Genomic DNA, 24,612 nt, shown 5'->3' with positions numbered 1-24,612 from the left:
ATTAAACATTGTGACAGGTGATGTCACTTCCCTGTGCCAACTCTGACAGAATACTCATCCTAGTGCCCACTGTGTCAACCAGCTGTCACATCTCTCTCTGTCTCATACACACACACAGGCGCACACACACGCAAACACACACACACACACAAACACACACACACACACACACACACACACACACACACACACACACACACACTTTTTGTAATACTATAAAAAATTGTTGCTCCTTTGAAACTATCATAATTGTATATTTTTCTAATGTTCACAACATAATTTGGTTCATTCTCAATTGAATTTCTGCAGCTTTTCACTACTGAGTAAATTTCAACACATCTTTCATACTGTCCATTTGTGTGGTGTCTTTAAACACAATTAATTGCTTGGTTTACAACATTATTTTCCTAACTCAGTGAGTTTAACAACAATTTTAGTCATGTATCAGCACAAAGTGTTTTTTTGGGGGATTTTTTTGGACTGTTAAAATATCTGCTTGCTGGGTGTTTTATATCTCAGGCTTTCAGGAATTTAAACAACCCATTCATTCTTAGTGATTAACAATGAGTACAATAATAAATTAGTCTAATATTTTCACTTACATAATAGTTTAAATAAAAACTACAGGTTAATTTTTCCAATTAATTTCAGATACCACAATAAATGATGTACCTATTCTTAGAGTGTATCAACACAACAGGTGACAATGTTGACTGAACAAGGCTTGGGTCACTCTGAAGGGCACAAAAGAACAGACTGAGAAACTCAACAAAGGGACAAAAACAAAGGTTAGACAAGGTTGTTATTACTTAGAGTTTCCTTCTAATGGTCACCATTACATCCAAGGCAGTGGTACCATGGACAGCTCTACTGCTGCTGGGCGTTACAGAATCAGGACCATGGAGAGCGCAGCAGTGTGCCATCATTATAAACGGCAGCTACGAGAAGCAATAGTTGTATATATCATCACATTTGAAGGTAACACCACTGAAGTTTACAACCAGCTGTTCTGCATCAGTCTCTTGATGTAAAGTCCGTATTACATTTTCACTAAATTTACAGAAAAAAAATACTCAATTCGACTATAAATTCACATTGATGTCTTTCTTTTCCTACTTGACTTCCTTGTTTACTTGTTTGTGTTCTATTTGTTTGTCTTTTTTGTAGTCTGTTTACTTTGGAGAGCCATCAGAATCGGTGTGTGTGAGAGTGTGTGCACGTGCATGTGTGTGCGTGCGCATGCACATCAAGGTTGTCTTTGAAAACATCTGCTGAGGGATATAACTGATGCACCTGGATACCTGATTTCACACATTTAGACACAAGTGCCAATTCCCGCCTGTAAGTAGACACTAACACACACACACACACGCGCACGCTTGGTTTCATCTTGGCTTCATCTCAGAGTTAATTTCACGTGGCATGTAAACCTCTGCTTACATATTCCTGGAAGTTTACTCAGTTTGTAACGTGTATGTGTGTGCATGCATGTGTGTATGTGTGTGTGTGTGTGTGTGTGTGTGTGTGTGTGTATGTACAAGTCCGGGTGTGTGTGCACACATGGATTTGTGCCTCTCCATGTTAATAAAGCCTAGAGATATAGCTGTCAGCTTTCTGTGTTGATTCCGGCTCAAGGCCAAATGCTCCAGTATCCTCCCTGACTTGCTGTCTCCATCTATCTACATCTTTCCATCTGTCTCCCTCTTCTCTCCTCATCCCTATCTGGCTGCATCTGTCTGTCTATCGCCTCTGTCTCACTATACGTGCATCTGGTCATCTGTCTGTTTGTCTAGGGGTCTCTCTCTGTTCTGTCACAACTAATTCCACAGTGAAAATGAATGAGAATATCCTTCATGGAGGATGTTTTGCTTTTACAAACAGATTGGAGGGCAAAGGAAAAGAAATGTCCACCTGCAGAGGCTCTTACACTGTTAATAGTTTTCAACAACTCAGAAAAAAGGTGCAATTTATTAATCATTTTTTGCATTCATGTGGTTTGCAAATGCTGTTAAAGTTGTAGTGACACTGACACCATAGTAGCAGCAAGAAAGAGCAAAAATAGCGGTAACAATTTGAAAGCAAAAAACTAAATTTTCTCTGGCTGCATCCTTGTCTGTTCAGGCAGAGAAATTGGCCATTTCTTTTTTTCTCTTTAATTCTACAGGTACACCACAACCATTTCCTGTTGATGTTTTAGTCATTATATTTGGACAATTATTGACAGTAACAAGACAAGCACACCTCCAAACACACAAAACAGGCTGACAAGTAGCAGGTTCCACAGTAACAGCTGTTTTCACTTTTTCTGGGTGGACAGTCCTTGAAATTCGCTTCAAGCATCATTCAAGTTGAAGACACAGAGAACTGTAACAGTGGGTGCACTGAAAAGTAAGATGGTGAGTGTTTTCCTCCTGACCTTGACACTGACCTATTGTGCATGTGTGTGCATCTGAAGGAGGTGAAAAGCTGAAAGCAACATGAAAGACATTTGGCTCATTTCAAGTCACACCTATGTAGAGAGTAACGATGTGGCTTAAATGTAAATGCTGCATAACTGGTTCACTGAAGACTGGGCAGGCTGGACAACAAATAGATGTGGGCCTGGGGAAATGCCATGCTGGGAAACTGGATTTTTAGAGCATCAGACTGAAAGACTGCAGAGGCAATACAGGGAGCAGTGAGCTAGCATGAATGCACAGCACTGGCTGATGGGGAAACAGGTGGAGGACTATCTGAACAGGAAACAGGCAAAGAGCCATCTGGTCGCGACACAGCTAGAGGGATTGCTGTTGAACTGCTCAACTGTTGCCTATGCGTGTGTCCCCTGTTTGGGGGACATGGGCATCTAAGGTAGCAATATCTGGTGTAGAGCAACAACAAAAACCTTAAAGAGGGCGACTAATAGAGAGGTAGTGTATAACAAGTAACGTGAAGTAAAGTGTAGCAGATTGTTCAGGAAATTGGAAAACATTTTCATGAATTGTGTTGTTTAAAATCGTTTAAAATCCATGTTTACATGCAGGTCAGTAATCATTCCCTTTATCCTGTGCCTCATTTTGAAAGCATAACGTCTGTGTATCCATGATAAAAGACACTGCTTCCTGATATATGTTCCTCCAAAGTGTTTGTCATGCACGTTTACATGTGAACAACCAACCACAAACTGACATATAGGCGTAGCCAATATATCAACCTCCAGCAGAAATCTAGCCAGGTTTCTCTAATGCCCTCCCTCCATTACACAACCTGGGTTTCTCATTTACATGACATTTAAAGGTGCACTAATCAATATTTTATGTCAACAACTGATCAAATGATTATATGTAATGTGAAAATGGTTGCTCATAGTGACAAATCCATAGACATTTATCACCCGACTCTGCAGTTTTAGCATCTTTTAGCTCATTGTTTTGGTTACTTACTTATATTCATCTGGAGTCCAGAAAACCAAACCTGAATTTTGCTAATGTAAATCTTTGTTTGATGGTTGTGTAACTCGGCATGTCTGATAACAGGTGTGTTACCTTGTTATTTGTGCATGTAAATGCACGGATTGATGTTGATAGTGACTTAACTTGTAATTTTCATAGATAACTGTTTTACACTCTCATCTTTCTCCTCTATGGAGTATCTGTTATCATTTATCTTTTTTCCTATGTATCAAGGGCCTGGTAATAAAGTGGTACACCTGCAGCCTTGATGACGAGGGGATGGAGGATGCAGTAGTTTGTGGTCTTTATCTGTTTCTGTAAAAAACCTGACTCTTTTGACCACAGCTTGCTTATCGACTTTCAGCTCAGCCTTTAATACCTTCGAATGGCACCAGAGGATCAAGAAACTTCCCCATCTTATTCTGTCTTCATCTGCTCTGTGCTCAGCTTTACTTCTTAGTGTGTGACAGGCTCCACATAGGCTATACCCTTGTTTTGTCTCTCAGCTTCCTTCCACTTTTTTCAACACTTGTGTGTCTGTGCATTTGTCCCTGTCTTTTTGATTGCTCTTGTGTTCTTCTTTCATCATCTCAACATCCTCCTTTTCATTCTCTTCCTCTGTCATACTTGAACTGTCGCTCTCTCTCTCTCTCCCCACTTCTCTGCGTTCCCTCTCCCTCTCCATGTGTCTCACCTTGCCCTCGTCTTTGTCGTCTCTCTTTCTGTGTCTGTCCCTCTCTGTTTTCCAATTTCACTCCCTCCTCCTTCACTCGCTGTGTAAATCCCCTCTTATCCACTCCCAGTAACAACTCGCCACATCCGGCCCTCTTGTTCTGTCACTATGGATATTTGTTCTAGATTAACCTCTCATGCTCCCTCCCTCCTTTCCCCTCTCTCTTGCTTTTTCACTCCTCTCTTTTTCATCTCCCTACTCTTCTCCCTCCTCCTTCCTTGTTTTTGGCTCTTGGTCTACCGTCCCCACTCTCCTTCCTCTGGAGAGCTCCGACATCAGTTTAACTGGCATCACGGCATCTAGTCCAATGAAATATAAATGTCCGCCTCTCTCTTCCTCATTCCTCTACCTCCATCTCTCCCCCATTTGCACAGAAAAAGAGAAAGGAGGACCCTGATGAGCCACCAACCGCCAGCCAATTCCCAGGGATGACACGCATGTTTGTGCCCCGCCGATTGCCGTTTGCTTTTCATCTAAGGGATAGATTGAGCTCTTGACACCCAACCCCCGATTCCTCCGCCTCTCTCTTTTTTCCTTCTCAAGATCTTTCCTTCTCTATTTGTCCCCAAAGTCTGCAGATGGATTTCACAAAGAAAAAGAAAATATGTTTTCTATCTTGTTTCCTCATCTCTGAAATTCTAACATTTTCTTCCTCAGCTCCTTTTCTCCCTTTTCTTACCTACCTGTGCTTCAGCATATATTCAGAAGCTCAATAGTGGCTATCAGTTACAATGTGTCCCTGTATGTAGAGGAGTTTGTTATAACGTGAACAAATAATAATTTTCACCAATCAATCATCATTTTTTGATAACGATTTAAATGTCCTAAGAGCTTGATATGATACCCGATTTCGTACCAAAAGAATATTTGTTTTCAACACCACGCTTTGGAAACATGTTTTTCACAAAAACTTTTTCATTGAACCAAAAAAAACTGAACTTATCAAATGTTAAATTTAAGTACATATATGCAATGTAAACTAAATATGACAAAAAACAAGAAAAACTAAACTTGAGTACAAAACAAAGCATTGGATGCCAGCTTTTTGAACTGGTCTTTTGCTAACATAAGCATTTATCATAACCTGGAATGATAAGCCACTAGGTTGATCTTTTTCTTCTTCCTTCCCTCTATGAAATGTAAGATGTTGTCTTGTTATTTGTTCATTTCCTCTGTCATGTTGTGCGTCACATGTCAATTTATGTGTCTGCACGGGAGATGAAAATGTATATAGTCTTGTAATCTAATATACAGTGTTCTGAGTGCGAGAACAAAACACTGCAGCGGACATTAGTTTCAATGAAGCTGTTTATACAGTGTCACTGCTGGATTTCAGCAACATTCTGTATTATAGATGAGACTATATTAGTCTGGAACAACAACAACAAGACATTATCAGGGGGTGACCATATTTTCACACCCCAGAACTGGGGGGCGTTAAATGTACTGCACGTTTACACACAAGCACATGTATCTACTTACGCACGCACCATAGGTGTTTTCATCAGCATGGGGGACAGTCATTTCAGCACTTAGCACACCTGCCGAAGCACCTTTCAACACCATGGACACCATGAATGCAGCACCTCTGAAAGAAGGAGTGACCCTCCTGGAGTTCCTTACAAAAGACCAACTCTCTGTCTGTCAGAAAGTGCCCCCAACTTCATGACTCCTATGACTCATTGGCTAGCAACAGCCTTGACAACAACACACTCATTGACATACAAACCAATCAGTATTGAATTCAGATGCCAGGTGCATGTTTGGACAATTAGGCAATTGAACAATTTGGTCGTGAATGTTGAAAGCCGGAACATTTTAGTGTCCCCAGTACTCCCAACTTAAGAACAGGACAACCTTGGAAAAATTGGGATGTCTGGTTTCTGTACATTATTGAACCAAGAAATATGTAACACACTTAATTTTGGGATCCAGAAGGTGCTTTACATCTTTACTGTATATAAGAAAGCAGCATTAAAAATGGAAAAAGCTAAAAATTTGAAACGGGTGTCAATAGGCCTCCAGTTGGTTTCAGTATGATAGGAAACAGTTTAAAAAAAAAAAAAAGATTTTAAAGGCACTGTGACAGTGGCTGTGATGGACATGCTGAGTGAAAAGTTGAGGTTAAACTTATCCATCTAAATCTGTACTGTTCGTGTATGTATAAGCTTGTTGGTGTTTCCAAAGTGTGTTTGTGTCACATGTATTTAAGCGTCTGCGTGCTGTGTTTGGATGAATTTGTGTTTAAGTGTGTCTCTTTCTCTTTGCGTTAATATATGTGTATCTAGAAATGTCTTTGTGTGTTTGCTGCACACGGTAATTAAAGCAGAGTGTGCCAACCCAGTGACAATGTAATACCACTCTAATCATCCTCTCCTCTCCCATCTGTGTGCCCAACATGACGCGCTCCCTCACTCACTCGCTCTCTCCCTCACACACACACACACATTAAACCAATACTCACATCTTTTGTACATGAGTTGAGAAAGACAGACACAGAGGGAAAGAGAGAAAGAGTGCCACTCAATTAGAGGGAAAGAGGCAGAGTAGATACAGACAGCCAATTAGAGGGAGACAGAGACATACAGTATATACATTTATATTTTTGTATGGCACTTGTAGTGTGGAGACTGAGTTTGAGTAGGAAAGCTGATAACATTGTGTGGTTATGTAACTTTTAACAACTGTGGACTAACTCAACCATCTTTATTCTCTGTGTCTCCTTCCTTGTTTTCCTCCCCAAATCTTTCTCTTCCATATCTGTCAATAATTGCTCCAACTCTCTCAGAAGAATGGAAGCAACAAAGGTTTGAAACTCCACACAAGTACAGAGACACACAGATAGGCTAGAATAATAGCAGTCCAATAGACATATTGGCTGTATTTTGGATGGCAATTCATGGCAAATATAAATAGTATAATAAATAAGAGAGAACTGTTGACAGTTGATCAGGATCTCCTCTTTGAGGAAGCTGGTGGAGAATTGGTTGATAGGAGGTCGGTAAGTAGGTTGGACATTAAATCAGTAACTTCAAGTTGGGTTTGGGCTGAAGATGCCATACTAACAAACATGGGCTTAAAGTAATTGGATGCAACTCAGTTCAGCTTGGACTCTTTCATTACTTCTTGAGGCTTCTCAGTTTCAGTCCAGTTTTACTGCCTGGCAATACAGGAACTTATGCAAGCACTAAGAGAAACAGGGTGCTAATAGCTCACTAGGGCAATGTAAAGAAATCTAGACTGAGATTTGTTTCTGAAAGTGTCTTTTTGAGGTATAGAGTGGTAAGAGTATTACTGGCATGTTCATAAAACTTCCCAGTAAAATTATTTCACCTTCATGCAAGTCATATTTTCATTTGAAAAGAAGCCAATGGGGAGACGTGAAGCCAAAGAGACAAGAAGTCCAAATTTTAAAAATTCCTGTCACTTCTTTTACTCTATTCTTTGCTCCTGACCCTTCTGTCATCTTGCACCTTCCTTCTGCTCCCCTTGCCTCTCCTCATCTCTACCACTTTTGAAATTGGATGGTCTCATTTCTAGCCGCCCACTCTTAACTGCTGTGTCCAACAGGCTGAACACCACACTGTCAGCCTGTTGGACACAGCCTGTCAGTAGTATGTAACATTTATAAGTGGGGAAGCTTAATTTCCAGCCCTGGAGGCAAGCTTGCTGGGGCTCCTCCTGTCAGTACTACCACAGTCACCTCGCATGGTTAAAATTTCAACACATCAGAAGGATGTACAGGGTTTTATTAATTGTCCAGGGCTGCTCAGTTGGTCGTGGCTTTGACTCCTTCAATGTATCTAAGGTGGGGGAGGAAGGTAGTAGAGATGATGGGAGTACAGATGGGAGTGGTGGATGTCCAAGGCAACAGTATTTCAAACTAAATAGCCAGTAGCTTCTGAATCGTAACACTTGATATTGTAGATGGAAGATGTTTAGCTTTATCACTTTAGTACATTCTTGTCCCCAGACAAGGGTCTATGTTTATTCTTTGTGATTAGTTCTAAGTTTGTCCACTCACACACACATTATTGTCCTTGCCACTAACTTCACTGCTGGCCTGAGGAGGTGGTAACAAGAGGAGATTCACCAGGAGAACATAGTGCTTTATTTCCCCCAATATCCATCTCCCTGCTAATGTGGGTATCTCATCAACCAGTAGAGTGTGTTGCAGAAACAAGGACATGATCCCTCACCGGCTTCCCACCTCTAACAATACCACATGTTTTCTGGAACCATAGACTGTAAATAAAGATGGACGTAGCCTCCATGACATTGGCAGGTCTGAATACCGTTTTTGGAAATCAGAGTGGGCTGCTCCGCTGTTACCATCTTGGCAGCTAATCCGGGCTAATCCAAAAATGGGCAAAGAGCTAGGGCGCATGTGGAGCTCAGACAGTTTGTGGTAATCATATGCTCACCCACCTGTCACTCAAAGTGTCACACCCTTAATTATGCAGAAGCCTTAATACACTTCAAATGGGTGACTTATAAAAAAAAATTCCTCCCCCTGACCACTGACCACTGACCACAACAGTTTTTTGTAACAGGCTGTAGACATATTTCTGCTGTAAAGTTGGGTATTTTAACATGGGATTGACTCACTTTTGGAGTCAGCCTAAAGTGGTAATTCAAAGAACTTTTTGGTACTTCCATGTTGGCTTCATTTTTAAGCTTTGGAGGTTGCCGCTTGGCTGGAAATAAAAGCCAAGGAAAAACTGCAATAGTGCAGCCATTTAAAACAAGTATAAAAACTTTTGCATTTAGATGTGGTCTGACCATATGTCATTGTTTCAAGACTACTGACCTCCTTCTCCTTATTTTTTTCTTTCTATCCCCAATCCCGTCATCCCCATTTTGTGTCTCCTCTTTGTCCGTTATTCCTTCCTCATTCCTCCTCTCCATCTCTCTTTCTATTTTCCCTATAAACTCTACTTTTCCGTGGCTTTTCTTTTCATTTACCTTTCCCAACTCCCTTCCTCCCAGTCTCTTGATCAGCTTGGGGAAGTAGAGCTCATTTAAGACTCTAATTCACAATTACATGGACAAGGGCTTAGGTTGACCCTGTAGGCTCAGTCACACGCAGACACACTCGTGTGCGCGCCCACACACACAGACAGACACACACACACACACACGCTTCTTTCCTCTTTCTTTCCCCATCTTTCTGAATACACATACACCTGTCTGGCTACTGCTCCCCTGTGTGATTTTTATAGTGAAAGGTTAATTTGAGTGTAAGGAGCCCAAGGCAATGACTGGGGACAAGAGGATAAAGAGAGAGAGAGAAAGGGAGCGAGCAAGTGATACAGAGAAGGAGAGAAGAGTGCTAATTCAGTTCTGGAAAAGCACCCACTTTAAGGAAGATAGTGAGAGAGATGGCAAGAGACAGGAAAGAGAGACTTGAGCACTCAGAAGCGATATTTAATTAGCCTTGGATGACTAGCTGACTTGCTAGAAAAAGGCCACTCTCCCTGCACTCTTCTCTCCTGTCAAGTACCCTGTTAGTGAAACCTCCTCTGAGACAGATGGAGGGGGAGGAGGGAAGGAGTGACAGGGAGAAAGCAACAGATGAAGAGAGAGAGAATAAGACACAGAGACTAAATGATGGAAATGGATGGAGAAAGAAGGAAAACATGGGGAGGACAAGATCAGATTATAGACATTTCTATGTTGGATAACTTTTCCCAACAAACAGGGGGTACAAATGCCAGTTGACATATATAAGCATTGCCACAGCACTATAAGCAGAGTTGATGTGCATATACAGGTGTATGGCATTTACCCACATGGGCATGTGGCTTTAACATATCCCTACTGAGAAATAGCCAGAGAGATAGGTATCAGGATACAGCCAATTGTGGCAATCTTTCATGTAATCTGTGGTGTTCTGCTTGGCAGACTTTTAAATTGTGACTGCACACAGTATAATGATCCAGCGTGCACTGCCAACTAGTGGTGACCACATACTTTTTCCACATATCCTGTGCTGTTGTGATGTAGTGTGGCACTGTGGTGACAAGCTGTCACAACTGGTGCAAGCAGGGTGACAAGAACACAGAGGGCCGGTCCCAAATGCATACGCCAAAGGCAAAAGTAATGTAGTTCAGTGATTTAATATAAACAAAGAGGAACAAAGGCGAGGCAGGCAAGGGTCAAAACCAGAGAAAGCAACTCAAATGGGCAAACAAATCTGGTAATGAACAGGCATGAATCCAAAGTCCAGTAAACTGGAAACAGGGTCAAGACTCAGGTAAGGTAAGCAAAAAACAATGCGCCAGGACATGAAGCACACGGTACTACAACATAACGCTCTGGCATGGTGCAAGTATTGTGCAAGGTGGGGAGAGCTCAGGTGAATGTAGGGCTGATGATTCATGGGAAGAGCTGAGTGGATGGGTGGGGCAGTCAGGTAGATGGGAACAGGGAGAGAAGTCTGAGGACATTTGTCTTCCTGTTGAGCAAACACAGTGGTCTCATTGCAATAAATGAGGGCGCCATGTTTTTGACCGTAAACTTGTGGAACATCACCCTTGACTTCCTGCTGCCCCATATGCCGTAAGCTTTGTGAAGGGGTATCAAATGGATAAAACACTAGATAATAACACACACACAAACAGCTAAGCAAATGCACCATAACACATTATTTAACTCCTTCAAACAGACAACAACATCACAAACAGAGGGAAAAGAATTCCGGAGGACCATGAGATGGAGACTGCTGTGCCACATCATACCCACCTCTAAAATATCACCACACCACTGACTATAATGTGTGACTCACTTAAATGATAACCATTTATATCAATTTCCTCAAGCGAGTCCCTTCTGTCTACAAGACAGAACTTGTGAATAAAGGTCTATGGATGACTCAAAACTAATAGTATGCTATAATATCTTTTCTATTTGCGCCAGAAACAATTTGTCTGTGTTGGTCACAATTTTTCTCGCACAGTGAATGTGGTCATTATTTGAAGATGTAGCAAACCTCCAAAGTTTTGAGCATCAAACAAATTCAGAGTATTTCCAGGGACTATAACGTTATGCATATTTCACATCTCTTGTGTCTTTTTCTATCAAGTAGCCCTTTCTTTTTTCCTTCTTCCTCTGCTAAGAGGTGTTTGGCAGAGGAAACGCCAACAGTTCCTGAGAATCCTATCAGATTCTGAGAATATATTGCATCACATACACAACCACAGATCTGACAGATTTGTTTGTCTCTCAGCTGTGAACACACTGACAATATCCTCTTCACTCCTGAAATGTTACTGATGTCAAGACCTGTTTTCCTCTCTCTCTCTCTCTCTCTCTCTCATCCTCACAGGCTGCTGCTCTTCACTCCTGAGAAACCTAAGTATGCCAGGGCTTGTTCAGGAAGCTGCATGTGGCAGGTAATAAATGTAAAGCGTGTTTGATATGATTGTGGTGGCTATTCAGCTGGAATTAGCAGAGTAAGATTTAATCTCTAAAACCTTCCCAATGCCAGATAATATTTGCTTACTGTTGTTATCCCAAACGAGTCTCTTCTCTTATGAAAAAACTGGTACAAAATGTCCTGATAATCATCTTGTTTATCCTCATGGAACTGTTTTGTCTTTCTCTTCTGCCTTCCTTTTATAATGTACCCCATCTGTCTACCCTGCTCTTTCATTCTTCTTTTCTGTCCTCCCTTGTTCAGACAAGGACTGACTTCAGAGTGGAAGATTCTGTAATATAATCATTGCCAGTGATTTTATGTTGTGGTTATGTCATGTTGGAGTTAATATAATTACCATATCTCAACAGCCGGCAGCAGTGGACCAAAAAGATGGTTGCCAACCGCCAAAAAAACACCCAGAAGAAGAACTGTGTTTTGGTTTTACGGCTGCACGCAAGGGTTTACGGCACCCGGTTTAAGTCCGGTGCAGTGTCTAGTGCTGGCAATACTAACAGCACTCCTGTTGGTGCTACTGAAGTCAGTTCGTATGAACATTTTGAAGGACTTGAACAAATCAGTTCATCTTACCGGCGGGTCTGAATAAACAACCACATCAGTAACAAATTTGAAATGACACGTCGAGTTGAAGCATCTGACTAGTCTTTAGAAATATCTGCCAGTAAATGATGATCACATGAAATTATTAAGAAAGGATAAGACCATGAACCAACATCCACAAAGTTCCTCCACCTGAGTCAAACTCACAGCATATGCACATAAAACATATCCTCACATTGGTCTTTTTTATCTTTTAAAAGTAATCTCTGTTGGTGACTCTATAGTAGTATATAGTGAGTCATGTAGTTTGAGAAGTGGCAGTGATCTGAGGCGCGGATGGATGGGTAGGAGGAAGATCTACTGAAAAAGATTTTTTCTGTTTTAAAAAAACGGAAGAAATGAATGTGAAGTAGTTGATTTTTTTGGACTTAGTTCAAATTCAAAATTATTAACTATGAACTTGAACTAGTTCATTTTAACCTTCGAGATTTGAACTTTGAGATAGCTAGAAATTTTATACATGTCCCCAGATGATGAATCCTACAGACTTTGGTCAAAGTCTTCACTTGGCTCAAGGCACCACTATGTCTGTGTGTGGCCATATTCAATCATGCAGTCACTTCGAATAATCCAATGATGCAAGTTTCCCTCCCTATTGCAGTCATGCTACATTATTATAGATCAAGCATGTAAATTTTATGATATGATGCTTTTTACATTTTTGATGTGATGAAACTGGAGCAGTCCAAGCTCCCATCCCCGTAATTTGTAACTGTAATTACAGAGAGCTCTTATCTCATGCAAATTATCCATTAATATTGCAGATGTCCTGTGTTAACAATTACTTATACACTGTCCTCAAAAGTGTTTTTGTCAATACAGGGCATTTCCTTTTCCCTGATTCCCACTCTGTCTGTCCTGCAGCCACACCCTCTCTCTCTCCCTCTGTCTACCTTGATAAATTGCAGCTGGTTGGGAATGCACATCCACAGGGAAATGATAAATATCCATTGAGAATGGATTCACAATCTTCAAACAGCCGTCTAAAAGACAGCTCTCACCCCTGAGGAAATACTTCAACTCCATTTTTCTCTCACTTTTCCTTTCGTTGTATCGTATTCCCTCTCTTTAAAAACCTTTTAAAACTCTTTTTTCCTCCATCTCTGTCTGCACACATCTCTTACATTCACCACCCCCAGGAAACACTTCAGTGCTCCCCCTGCGTCTCCCTCCCTCACTCTTGGTCGTAAAAGCCAATTTGGAGGTCTTGACATCCAGACTATCATGGATCTCTGGAGTTAAACCAGTGAAATAAACACGCAGCCTTTCCTCTGTAAGAAAAAGCCTGTTTTCTAAAAATGTGACCTTGTAGAGTACGGTCATGAGTGCGTTCTGTGTGTGATTGCTCAGGTAACGTATAATGTATTTACATAACCTGAATATCCACAAGGACCTTCAAGTGAAATAAGCTTCATGTGGCTCTCATTTGATACCGATTCAATTAGTTATTGATATTTAAAGCGGCACCAATCAATATTTTATACATAATCAGTGGATCTGACTGTGTGTAATGTGAAAGAGGTCACTTGTAATGACAAACCAGAGGAGAATTATCACCTATATAAGAAGTTCTCCGTAGCTCTACAGAGCATTTTAGTGTCTCTCAGCTCATGGTTTTGGTTTAACAGTCCAGTCCACACATTCACTTCTCATTCTCATCAAACTTATTTCCATCAACAGCAGTGACAGTTTCCAGCAAAACGCTCTGGTAAAAGCACTGAATGCTAACTGCACAGCACCAAAGAACAGGCAGAAAATGTTAGTACAGTTGGGCCTTTATTGCCCTGGGTTTCACCTTTGAGGCTACATGGTGGCTGCCCTACATGAATAGTGACGGGCCCTGTTCGGAATATACACTCACTCACTGTATAGTCCACTATATAGTGAATAAGCCTTTTTTTTTTTTTTTAGTGCTGTTTGAATTTTCAACTTAACTTAACTAAATAAATATATCTATATACACTCACACACACACTGTATATATATATTTACCATCAATGTTCTGTGCTGTACAAAGTATCAGACATCTATAATATACAGTATGTATAATTTTAATGTCAGTGCCCCCAGCCCCAACCCCTTTTCCTGAGACCAAACCTATGCTCTTGCTAAAAGGAGAGATGTCAATTAAGCTGTGTGTGAACACAATCCTGGAAAAGGGTCAATCAAGCAAATTAAGTGAAATTGCCTGTGGAGTTGAATGATGTGCAGCATGTTCCACAGCAGTATGTAAAATACTTCTAACACATTTTTTTTTGTAGATAAACACTGTCAAAACTTGATTTCTTATTTGCCCTTACTTGTCTCAATCCAAAAGCATTCAGAGGAAACGGTAATATTTTTTTGTGTTTGGTCACTAATTTCAAGCAGATTCGAACACACACATACACAAAGATGCTTGGGTAGTTGTGCTGCTCATTTTTATCTCAGCTCACTTTGTTTTCCAGCTGAAAAACTATCCTAAAGATTGCATTAGTGTTTATTCAACATACACAAATCTAAAATGACTAAATGAGTGATGGTGTTAATATTGCACTGCAACTGATGTAAAACATTCATTGGACTATGTGAAAAAGATTATTCCTGTCTGTGCCAGTGTTGGGCAGATATCCGTCTGAAAATGTCAAATAGTTGCAGCACTCTGTTAGTCCTTGATTCAACCCCCCCAGGTATATGAACAATCATCGAAACTGTGAGCCATTACATGAAAGATTAGTCTAAACAAGAAATCCCATATTGTTTTGGGGGATTGTGTCCGCCAGTAATGGAATTCTTCAAGCATTTCATTCCAAATGCTGTAAATCCATTTGGGGAAAAGGTTTTTTTTTTTTTTTTAAGCCAACATGAAAACAATTCATCCAGTCATAATTTCAAAAACACTGGTCAGCTGTCTGTCAACACATAACTACTGTCAAAGGACAAGGCTTAAGAGGTCTCCTAATTTTAATATTTAATGAATTCCTTCAATTGTTTTTAGGTAAAAGGATCATTTTGAGTGTTTGTTCGGCACAAAACATTTTGAGAAGGCTGCTCTCTTTTTCCCTCTTTTCTTTCAATCTCCGTCTGTCTGATATTCCCTCTATATCACTCGTCTCTGTTAACACTGGTTTCCAGGTTGTTCACCACAACGTTACAAGCCACATAATGAAGACCATGATTGAAGTATTGAAAAAGCAGTGATTAAATGCCAAAATATGACATTTAGTTGCTGATGTTTCTAATTATAATGGCAATGACATGCAGCCATACCCAATTGAATGCATTATCCTCACCCCCAGCCCTCCACACACTCAAACTCTCTCTCACACACACACAATGTCATGATGAGCACCACTGACAGGGGTTTCCAATCTTCTAGGGTAAATAGTCACCATGTTTAGACAAGTGGAAATCAGTGAGTGATCCCTTTTGCACACACACACACACACGCACGCACACACACACGTGCGCACACTCTCACACACACGCACACACACACACGAAAGGTTTGAGGTTTTGCAAATTTCTTCCACAGAGAAGTCAGATCAAACAACCAACGTGTATCAGAAGCATCTTCCTTACACTCGACATGCTTCATGTTCACACACTTAATTAATATTATATTCTCTTAATATGTCTGAACATTGGATAGTGATGTTTTGTGCGAAGGCAGCCTCCGCCCTTCAGACTTTCACCAGGGGTGACCACCATGAGAGGACAGAGGCGGGAGGCAGCATTAGCACACAAGCTCGACAACACTTCAGCTGCTCTCATGCGTGTGATAACGTTTGGGAGAAACAATCCTCCCGGGTAGCCCTTCAAAATGAGGAAAGCCTTCATCTCATAATTTAACACACCATGTTTTCTCCTACCTGACAAACCAAAAGGCCACCTGTTAACCTGAAAGTGCAAAATGTATTGTGCCCACTTCACTAGAATATACTGAAAACATAAGAGCTTAATATACTGTACATACAACTAATGACGATTTCACATATAATGCGAGCTGACATTAACATCACGTTAGGCAGATAAAGGACGTAAAATGAAATGAGTGGCTGGGATTAATTTAAATGCTTACTTAGAAACAGACGTAGGCTCGAACCATAAAATGTTCTTCATACAAATGATGAGAATTGATGCCTCTCTACTAAAAAGCAGCTTTTGGTGTCTTTTTGAGCCTCAATTGATCAGACAGCAAGAAGAGAACAGGCTTAGAAGATGAAAATGAAAGCAACAATTATCTGACCTAATGCCTGAGAAAATATTTATTTGAATTATTTTACAATTTAAGACTATCAAAGAAAGGATAATGTGTGTGATAGATTTAAATGATGATGTTATTCAGCACTGTTAATCTGAACATTTTTTAGTAGTAATTTAGTTTGGTTATTTCTATTAAAAATAAGAAAGTATTGGTCTTGTGTTGTAGATGATATGACACAAGGAAGAAAAGCTAGAATAACCGCCTCATGGTTGTATGCCTCCACCAACCAACCAAGTTGCAGGAAACATGGTCACTATCTCTCCTTCCTGAGTGTCATAATTAGTGTATGAATTTGTGAGTTATGGACAAAACCTTGGCCCAACTTGACATTTGTGCCAAATCTGAAGAAATTCCCTCCAGGTCTTTATAGAGTTCAGGAGAGTGGGACGGACGGACAGACAGACAGACACCCAAGAACATAACACCTCCAGCCCTGGCTGTCGCCGGCACGGAGGGATTACCACAGCTTCAGGCTTTTCACTAAATAACCATAAATGACATATGTTGATGTTAATGTGACTAATCCCTGTAGCTGCCATAGGAATCATGACTCGAAAGAAAGAGCATGACTTTGTTATAGAGCCCCTAAGTCTACAACCTTAACCATGCTCTTTACCTAACTGCTCTGTGTATCTTTGGGTCATTTGATTTTCCTTTCAGAAACAGGTATTGAAAAACAAAACACGAGTGGTTATTTGATTTTCATTTTAAAATACTAAAATTAAAACTGATACACTAGGCATGACAGTTGCCTTTATGGCTTCTCGTGTGAAACACTAGCAGTGAAGGACTATGTACTTTAACAATATAAACCCATCAATGCTTCCACCAGATGGAATTTATGCACTTGAGAGCAAATAAAGCTTTAAATGAAACTTAACCCTGTGTATTTTGTCTCTCGTGGCCTTTGGTGGGGTTTCAGAGCTGGTAGGCAACTGTATTACGGCAGAGACAAAGCGATCCTTTAATATTCAGCGCAGCTTTAAGAGCGAGTTGATGATAAGAATTATATGAATAAAAGAGTCAAATCAACATCAGAGAAGACAGATGAGGAGAGGGGTAAAAACAGAACATCCAGTGAGAGGAGAACCTAAAATCAAGAGTAAAGAAGGAGAAGAAGAAATACAGACAGAAAGACAGAGAGCAAAATGGACAAAAATAATCTATCTAGGCATCATCCTAAACGGCAGCCAACAGTCAAGTAATTATATTTGAGCAGCCAACTGATTTCTCTTTGTGGTGTGTGTGTGTGTACCTTCCCTTGTGTGTGTGTGGGGGGGGATATGTGTGTTCACCAGTGTGTTACTCATCTCATCTCTGTGAAGATATGAATATTAATGACCCTATTAGCAGACACAGATACCAGACAGTGCTTTGGTTGGAGTAACATGGGGTTATATATTAAAAGCAAGTGAAATAATGTGAAATATTGTCTGATTTTAACTGTTCTTCTATCTGCGGGAGTCATCGGCGAGGTCACCTCACTGAGGTGGAGCTTATTATACATTCCTATCAACTTGTGATAATTTAAATTTGAGCGTGTCAATCCAAGTGAGACAGCTTAATAGAAGATGAAGTCTTGAAAAAAAGTGACACCATTAGAAAGTGATTTCAGCCTCGATTCAGACTTTATCAAGCTTACATGCAGTGAGGAGCTTTTGCACATGTCCCACTTTTTTTTTTTTTTTTTTACTGAACTGCTACTGAACTTTGGTGTGAACCCAGACAGGAAATATTGTCAAACAATCCTGTTTTTCTTTCTTTACATCTAGTCTAGCAGTGAGTGGGTTGAGAGAAAGCTTGAATGTTAAATATTAAATAATTAATTTCTCTTATCACAGAGTCAAGTGAAGGTTCTCTGGTATTAACACATGAAAGATGCAAGATAATTGTGTAAAGAAAAACCTAATCAGTGGTTACAACTGAATTCAATTTAGCTTTGCGTTGGAAATATTTCAATTTGCATAGCATGTAAATTGAAAAGATTTTTTCTCTCCAGGTTCATTAAAAAAAAAAACATGAAGAAGAACAACTGTTTTTGTTTGAAGGTTATTATTGTACTACAATGAAACAGCTGCATTCTCATTAGTCTTGATTAGAATTGATTTCGAATTGATTAGACTTTCGGTTTCCTTCCACTAAGCCTAATGTTAAAGCTGCTATTATTAAATTTTTTTTAAATGAGAACTTGATCAAATGAACATGTGCATGTGAAAGGTTTCGCAGATAATTATCAGTCTGTTTCAGCGTGTTTCAGCTCATTGTTCTTTTTGGTTTTACAGCCCACAACTTTACTGTTTCAATTCAATCTCACTGCTTTCATCAGTGTCTTTTTGTGCTGCAGCTGTGTTTAGTGAAAAAGTTCTAAAAACCCAATGTTCATTACCTGCCCAGCACCAAACAGCAGACAGACAAAGTTAGATGGTGAACATAATGAAATATTTAGCAGCTTAAGAGCCTGATATTTCCCCCTGGGGGACTCCTGAACTAAAAAGGTACAGTGAATATTGACTTCTACTCCCCAGTTGGCCAGAGACACATCTCAAAATAAAGGCCACTGTTGCTAAGTAACTGCTGGATGTGTAAATGAGCAACAGTTTTCACCAAAAACAACAAATTCACCATACCTTCAAATTCACCAACTTCAAAAGGCGATGTTATTGATGTTCTGCTCACAGCTTGTTTTTGAGAAATGGCCAAAAAATTAGTTAATGCCATTATGGCTAACTGTTAGCCGAAACCAAATTCTGGTCATTCTCATATTCTCATTATATTTCATGGATGGGGTTAGAGGGCTAGCATGCCATGTAGAGGAATGATGTCTACATTCTTAATCTTGCATACAGAGCTCTGATTGGTTGATTATTCCTCCCACTGAGGGAAACATCAACTAATTGGGCATAACACCCAACCCTGTCTCCTAGAAATTACGTTTATATACAATGAAATGCGACAGCAAATACCACTCCTAGGAAATTTTAATCACAGACTGGATTATGTTCAATGCATTTTTAATGAATGAAGAGTTACATTTATCAATGACAGTAGAGTTGCCAAGAGGTGGTCGGGATGGATGGCCAACCAATCCAACTACACTGTCCACTCATCCACCCATCCATTTTCTTCCACTTATCAGAGGTCAGGTCACGGTGACAGCAGGTCAAGCAAAGTAGTACAGACGTCCCACTCCCCAGCAACATTTTCCAGCTCCTCCTAAGGGATCCTGAGGCATACCCGGGCAAGATGAGATGTATAATCTCTCCAGCGTGTTCTGGGACTATCCTGAGGTCTCCTACCATTTGGATGTGCCTGGGAGACCTCAAATAGAACGCTCCCAGGACGCATCCTATCTAGATGCCGTGAACCACCTCAACCGTTCCTTTTGACACGAAGGAACAGCAGCTCTACTCCAAGCTCCCTCCATCCTTACCCTATCTCTAAGGCTGAGCCCCTACACTCTGCGGAGGAAACCCATTTCAGCCACTTGTATCGGCAATCTCATTCCTTCGGTCACTACCCAAAGCTAGGTGAGGGTCTGAGCAAAGATCAATTGATAAATCGAGAGCATTTCCTTCTGGCTCAGCGGAGCATGACTGTAGGTGTGAACTTTTTTCTGTAATATACCAGACCATAATCTTTTCCTAACCTTAACTTTAACCAAGTGCTGTGAGAACCTAAACATAACTAGTAAAAAATTTGATAATATTGTACTCACTACAAGTGGACATTGTCCTCCAAGATTAGATATTTTGGCGGAAAACAAATAATGAAATTTTACTGATCTATTCAGTACTTTTTTCATTATGTGGATAGAAAACATAATCCGGTCACAATTATGTTTCTTACAAAACATTTGCTGTCGCAGTTAAGTTGCACAGAAACGCCATTTGTAGGAGGTGGGCTTGCAGCATCAGACCGATTCGAAATGATGAAGAAAGTCTGAAACGTGGATGCCGATTCAGAAGTCTGGTGATTCACAGTCACACACACTGAATATAAACGCCTTTTTATTAAGGTTCCTTTCGCCAGAAACACACATACAGCGATTTGAACATATAGAGCATTAATGCGCAGTCGTGCCTCAAAAATTGACAAATAAGCAAAACACGCACGTACACAGTACCCTTGGATATGTTAGGTTTTTTTTAAAGACTTGCATGTCTTTATAAAAATCATGACTTGGTGACTGCGTCTGTATGGCAGACACATGTGTGATGCATTCATGTGCTCAGCATTTGTATGAGCTCTTTTATTAGTAATGGAAAAATAGAAATAACAGCTTAGAAAATGTGAGTAATACTTGGCCATTTTGACTCTGTAAGCTTAAAGACTAAAAATAGCTAAGGCCTGAGGCCTTTCATTCTGTTTTAGAGGAGGAGAACGTGGCATTTTACATATTTACTACTTAATTAAACGTCAGCTTTTAAGCTCACCTCTGTGCGCTCCTGTATGGCATGTGTGAGTTTTATCCACATTCAATCTTAATTTATTTCATGTTATTTCAATATATCTTCCAGGTTTGTCCCTTTCTATAAAACATGTTCTCAGATGTCCTGAATTAAGTTTAGTGTTAAATTAATCAGGAAAGATGTGCAGTTCCAGTCTTTTTCCTTTTTTTTTCCATTGTTTAAAAGTTGTTTAAAGTCACAAATATAACCAGTCAAACCAAACCAGAACATAGTCTCCTTTTTTTCCTCAGTTACCGATGTGACCAACCTCATAACCCTCCACCTGTATATACTGTATGTTATGTCCAACACCTTTTGCAAGCCCTTCCACCTCCCACAGTCTAAGGTCAAATGTTTCTCCCTCCCCCCAGTGGTGGGATCAAGGTGTGTTGCATTCCTGTTCAATGTGATAACCTCACCACTAACCTTCAAAATGTACAACAGCAACATGGCTTCATTTGGGAGCTTTGCACTGTACAGCCTCCAGAGACAAGCGAGGCTCCAAACTCCCTGAACACCCAGATGGCTTCACCCCCCCTCGGAGCAGACTGGTGGTTAACCTTCACTGACACGGCATGTGGCGCTTTTTTTTTTTCCTCCTCTTTGCTTGAACTCTCCCAACTGTGGGATAATCAGAATCTCAAAAACTAGCCTGCACCGCCGTAGCAGCTCATACAATCGGTTGATCAAGGAGGCGCGGTGTGAACGTCATCCACATCGCCACTGAGCCAAAAGACACGACCTTGTACCGATCTCTGCTTCCAATCTCGCAGTTTTCCCAGCCCTGTGCTCCCGCTAGGTCACAGACTGTGGTGGCCCCTGCCTCCTTCAGCCTGGACTACAAGCTGGCAGAGTGGACCAACTTGGCAGTAATGGGCTGTTAGTTCAGAGACTCAACTGTGGCTGTTTGATCAGTTTAATTATGTTTACTGTATAAAAAAAAAAAAAAAAAAAATGTTGAAGGGCAGTGGCCTGCTCCATTTTCAAGAAGTAACAAAGAAATAAAGAGATACAGCAAGCTGCATGTCCAAACCCTAACCCTAATTTTAGAAGCATGCCATTATTTTCCGCCACACTACCCATAAATCAAAACGGTCCAGTCCTTTGACTATAACAAGGCACGAACACACAATCACACATTGTACAAGCTTTTTCTTACAGAGAATCTGACATGCTGGTTAGTGTAAAGTGTCAGTGTTTTGTGTTGAAATGAGGGCATGTGTTGTACTGCTGTTGAAATGACAATATGTCGTGTGCTATGTGCATATCCTCCAATTATCTCTGTGGTTATGGAAAGTTAAACGGCTTTGTGAAGAGGTATTAATTATTGTTCCATGTCCTTGGTACATGGTGTGTTTTCATGCACCTATGTGGTTTTGTCAGTTGCCCGTCATTGCTGGTTTCATACCAAGACTTCAGCTGCAGAAACCTGGTTTGACCTGGGATACTAACAAAGGTTTTAATGTGCTCATGTGCAAGTATCACCCTGTCAGCACTGACGACAGAGGGAAGTAATAACTCAGACTCCTCAGTCTTTGCACCCAAAATAATCCTCGGACAAACCAAAAGTCAAAATGAATCAGACTAAATTTCTAAAAGTCAATTTCCACAGGAGACTATTTTGTGTTTGACATGCAGCACATTGAACAGACTTCAGTGCTTCTTTTTCTCTCATCTTTGTTCACCACTGTTTTGACAAAGTTCTGAAAAAGACTGTGCAGAGAAATCATTAGCACATTTTTGTAAATCTGGCTTTCAAATAATTTGCATAGACTCTTGCTGTGTTACTTTTGATATTTCACCTCATTAGTTAGTACAAATTAAAATTTCAACCAACATGAAATCATTTATTCTATGTTTTCTGACATCTTGGCTTCTCTATAGTTACTTACTGCATTCCCTCACCCCTGACCCTAACTCTACCAATCACAATTAAATATCTACCCTAACCCTGACCTAAACCTAAGTCTAACCTGAACCCTAAGACCAAGTCTTAACCCTCAAACAGCCCTTTGAAGTTGTGAGGAGTGGACAAAATGTCCTTACAATGATGGTTGTGAGTTAAGATTTGTCCACACAACCTTAGTAAGACATGCACTCACACACACACACACACACTCTCTCTTTCTCTCAGTATCTGCCACATCTAGCCGGCTAATAATTAGTGTTTCTTTCAGCTGAGGCTGATTACTGTGTCCAAGCTCTGCCTTGTAAGCGAATGACAAACTGTCCAGAGTTTAGTTTATTTTTAAAATGTAATTTTGATGTTACTGCCTTTTCCTTTGTGAGAGGAAGAAGGGTAATTGAAAAGAGTGGAATCGACCAATAGCAAAAAAAAAAAAGGAATAACAGTCGATAACAGATACTAACATAACAGAACTGATATCCAATTTTCTGGGCAATGTTTATCAAAATCACTACTTCAGTGACAGGTGGATTATACGAGTTTAAAACTATCTGCACGTTCAAACGACACCCTGAGAAAACCCACAAAGAAATCCAATATGTGCGGGTGAGACACAGAAACCACAAAACGGCTTATTAAATGTCTGACCTTAATAGAATAAATAAATACATCCAGATGAGGCCTCCGTGGGCTAAGACGTGCACAAAGCGTCCAAATTCAATTTAGCATTTCTGCTACAACGTCTCTCCAATGATTTGTCTGTATTCACACTCATACATAACAAAAAACACAATTTGCAAGCAATTTAACACCTAATATTGATTCAGTACAAATTTCACACACGGCTCATGGCCACAGAGGCCGCAAGCGTCTTTTAAAATGTGGGAAAATCAGCTGCAGGTGTGCTGAGTCAGTAATCACATGTACCGATACAAAGAAGCTTTTCAATGAGCGCCGACAAAAAACTAGTCACACATAGTCACACAAGGACATAGAAGGCAAAAGAGGACACAAGCCAGGACAATCTATTATTGGCACAGGCTTTATAGTTATCTGAAGTAGGGTGGATGTTGCTCAGGAGGTAGAGCGGGTCCACTTATCAGACGGTTGGTGGTTCGATCCCCAGCTCCTCCAGTCCACGTGTCAAAGTATACTTGGGACGAATACTAAACCCCAAATTGCCTCTGATTGCTGTTCCATCAGTGTACAAGTGTTCACCACTATCAGTATGAAACCAAACTATTTACCTGCCAAAATGCCCGTTGACACAGATGCTCAAGGCATCACATACACCCCATAAGATTTCAGTCCTGGTTGATTTGGTGACAACTGTTGCTACTGGTGGTTAAATACTGCAAGTCAGTTTTGGAGGCAGCAAACACTCATGAGAGCACAACAGCAACTAGAGTGTCTGTTTACAATGCAACCACGTAAAAGGAAATAATAATGGCAACAGTGATCTGATTTCATGCTTCCGCTGTCACCTGCAACTTTTCATTGAACAGCTCACTGGTCTGGTGACGAGAAACACCAAAAGTGACCGTTTCGTTTTGTTGACACGTTTTCAATGAACAATCTACAGTGACAAACTGGAGTTCCTGTGGCTGCTTCACAATAAAGGCCACAATCAAGGCCACCCCTGCCTTTTAAAAGCCAGCACTTTTAATGTGAAGCAGCGGCAGTAATAAATGTTATTATGCATTGAGAGTAGGTTAAGACAGCACTGATACGTCAGTGGGAGAGTGAACAGTAAACAGTGAGGCTGTTATCATTGAGATAAAATTGCACTCAAACTTTTCCTGTAAATTCT

This window comes from Seriola dumerili, unplaced genomic scaffold, assembly GCF_002260705.1.
Source record: "Seriola dumerili isolate Sdu_G_001 unplaced genomic scaffold, Sdu_1.0 BDQW01000668.1, whole genome shotgun sequence".
Taxonomy (NCBI): Eukaryota; Metazoa; Chordata; class Actinopteri; order Carangiformes; family Carangidae; genus Seriola; species Seriola dumerili.
The sequence above is the reverse complement of the archived record's forward strand: the minus strand, read 5'-3'. Positions refer to the sequence as shown.